Raw genomic sequence first — 3,786 nt, forward strand, 5'->3', positions numbered from 1 at the left:
TTTTTGGTCATTGATAATTTCTTTTTTTAGAGTTTCTTAACAATGTCATGATAACCCTTGCACTGAATTCTGAGTTAGAGTAAAGTAGGTCTGAAAAGAATGTCTGTCCTGGAAAATTTGAACAAAAATGTTACAGTGGTAATTGAACTTGCTTCATCATCTTCCTTTTGTTTTTTTCTCATATTCAACAAATATTTATTATAAAAATATGTTTTTTCTGCACAAAGTGCAAAGCACAAAGTCCATTTATTTGTTTATTTTGGTAGACAGCTATAATTAATAAAAGGTATATGGACATATGGACAGGGTAGAGGTTATGATCCTGCCTGTTTGACCTGTCTTTCGTTCTTGTCCCTAGCTTTATTCACATGTCAATCTAGGAGGACCTTGGAGCCATCAGTCTCTATGAAAGGTTTTGGTCAGAGTCCTGGAAAAAAAAAATTTTTTAAGGAATTTAAAGGACTTTTATAACTCCAAATTAATTATCTGGGCCAAGAAATATGAGTCAGTACCAAAGAAAGGCAGGAAAAAAGAATAGATTTAATTTGAGCCTGGACCATTACATTCTGCTGATTTTTGTTGGCTGCCTTACTGGATGTGGTAGCTTGTTCCTTGTATACAAGGATGATAAGCATCAGAATTCCCTTGTTAGAGAGAGACATACTTTTACACCTCATGACGTGGTACCAAAAGCATCTATTGACCCTGAAGGGTTGAAGCCCAGCAGATGATGGGAATGAGCTGCTCAGTGACACTAAGACTAGGTGAAAAGCTCAGCAACAATAATATAATCAAAAGAGGAGATTGTGCATATCTATAAACATATGTGTATACACACACACATACATATGTATAGGCAATATTCCACATTAGTGGACCTGTTATCTCTGCATAGGAGGCAGGGAAAGTGGCTTCTTCTACCTCTTCTTCAAGGCCACACTTCAGCAAATATTTTTTGTTTGTTTTGGGGGGTTTTTTGCTAGGCAATGGGGTTAAGAGACTTGCCCTGGGTCACACAGCTAGTAAGTGTCGAGTGTCTGAGGCCAGATTTGAACTCGGGTCCTCCTGACTCCAGGGCTGGTGCTCTATCCACTGCTGCCCCCACAGCAAGTATTTTTAAAGCACCAATTATGAGCCAGGAACTGTGCTAAGTGCTGAGATTCAAAGACAAAGATAAAGTAATCTTTGTCCTCATGAAACTTTTCCTCTATTGAATGAAGTAACATTCACATGCAATATAGGGATAGGAATTGGACCAGCGATTTCAATGATAGAGGAAACTTCTGGATGAGACACCCTTTTTGCTGTCTACAGCTTTAAAGAGTTTCCAAAAGCATTGAAAAATTAAGTGATTTGCCCAGGAATACAGAGCCAGGATGTTTCAGAGTAGTGATTTGAATTCAGGCCTTCCTGGTCCCTCAGGAGACAGATAGGTGGCACCATGGATAGAGTGCCAGGCATGGAGTCAGGAAGACATGAGTTCAAATCCTGCCTCAGATACTTATTAGCTATGTGACCCTTCACTTAACCTCTGCTTGGAAAATGAGAATAATAATTGCACTTACCTCCCAAACTTGTTAGGATCAAAAGAGGTGATATTTGTAAAGCACTTAGCACAGTGCCTGGCACATAGTAGGTACTAAAAAATTTCTTGTTCCCTCTGTACACCACTACCTCACTTCCATGGCTAGCTCTCTACCCAATATGCCAGGGCTGCTTCTCAAGAACAGAAGGTATACAGAATAAACACAGATTAATTTATTGGGTAGGGAGGAAGATGACAGAAATGAAGGATAATAAATAATTCAATTTTGTTTGCACACATGTAATACTAATGGGTGCTCAATCTTTTCTCTCCCTTCTTTGATTCCATTGAGATATCCAGGTCTTCTGTGGTTACATAATTTATATAATTATCATGTCAGAGGAGAAATAGTATAAGAAAGGACTGGAAAGATATTTTGTTGCCAGACTGCAGAGGGCCTTGAATGCTAGACCAAGAAGCTTAGAATTCATTTAGTCAACAAAGGGGAAGCAATTGAATGCTTTGGTGCAGAGGAATGACTTAACCAAAGTTGTGCAGACAGATTATTAATCTGACAGCAGGCAATTAGGAGAGTTTGAAGGGTAAGATTGGAGGCAGGGATCTAGATCCCTGTAATAGTCCAAGCTGGAGATAATGATGGCTTCAGTCTTTGAACCAATAATCTAGCCTATATCCACGGACATTTGAGGTGGGAATAGTATCCACCAAGCATCACAGAATAAAAAGGGGGCATTTCAAAATCAACAATCCAAAGTATCCCCTCCCAAACTTTCCGCTCTTCCTAACCCCTATTTCTGTTAGGGGTACTAGTATAGCACCTGACTCAGAAAGTGGTCACTACTCTCTCTGAACCAGCTTACTCATTCCAACCTGCTCTTGCACTACAGGTCTGGGGTTCTCACATATTCAGAGATGGACCACATCCCTGTATCTATGCATCAAACTATCTCAGGATACTAGGGGAACCCTGCTGTGTGTGTTAGGAGTGGTGGTGGGATATGTATTCCCAATACTCTCCACTTGTGGGTGAAGCTTGGGTAGGCTCCCAAGTCATTGCAACTGTTGTGGTAGCCTAGCTCAATAACACTATCTTAAGTCTCCAATTTCTTGTGCCATCATTGATCACATCCTGGATTTTGCTCACCATCAACCTGCTTCACTTCTGTTCTTCTGCTACTGAGCAGAGCTGGAGGAAATCACCAAACCATGCTGACTGGGTCAATTACAGATTGGTTACCTAATTTCAACTGGGCCCTCACTGTAGCAAGACAGTCAGGTAGTCTATACCCCACTAAATGATTTGCTAGCCTATTCTTCACAGCTGTTGTTCAAAGCCTTCTTATTTCTCCTCAAGCCTCCTACAGCACACCCTCCCTCTATCTTCTCAGTGGTTGCTTCATACTTTACCAAAAAAAAAAAGAAAGAAAGAAAATGAAGACTACTCTCTGAGAGTTCTTTTCTTTTCCTTTCATTTCACATAACTCAGACATCTTTTCCCACTCTATCCTTCACTCCAGTTTTAGATGAAGAAGTAGCCTTTCCTTGTACATCCCCCGATATTAACCCTTGCATTTTCTCCAGCAAATTGGCCTCATCATCATGTCCATTCTTGCTTATCTTCAATCTCTGCTCCCTACAACTGCCTCCCCTGTCCTTAAAAATAAAATATATACTTGACACTACTCTTCCAGTTAGTTATCACCCTATTTCTCTCCTCTCTTTTCTTGGCTAAACTCCTTGATAAAGTCATCACTATGTGCTGCCTCTATATCCTTCCTTTCCCCATTCTTCTAAATCCTCATCATTTAACTGAAACTACACTTTCCAAAGTATCAATGATCTGTTTTATTTTAGAAAATGCATCTTATTGATATCATTGTTTTACATTGCCTAAATTTCCCTCCGTCTTTCCCCTTAAAGCCATCACTTAGAGCAAGATGTTTTTTAAAAGAAGGAAAAGAACAAGAGAAAAAATTAGCAGAACTAATCAATATATCAAAAACTTTTTGACAGCTTATGAAATGTTCCAATCTATTAAGCTACCCATCTCTCCAAAAGAATGGTCTTTGAGACCAAGTTCGTTCTTGGTAATTTTCCAATGTTAATTTTCAATTTTTGTGGTAGTGATTGTTTCCATTTATATTTTTGTAGTCATTTTGTATATACTTTCTTTGCTATACTTCATTCTGTACTTGTTACATTCATCATTTCTTATAACAGGAATCTCTTAATTTTTTTAG

Source organism: Phascolarctos cinereus, unplaced genomic scaffold, assembly GCF_003287225.1.
Source record: "Phascolarctos cinereus isolate Bilbo 61053 unplaced genomic scaffold, phaCin_HiC Scaffold_3;HRSCAF=262, whole genome shotgun sequence".
Classification (NCBI taxonomy): Eukaryota; Metazoa; Chordata; class Mammalia; order Diprotodontia; family Phascolarctidae; genus Phascolarctos; species Phascolarctos cinereus.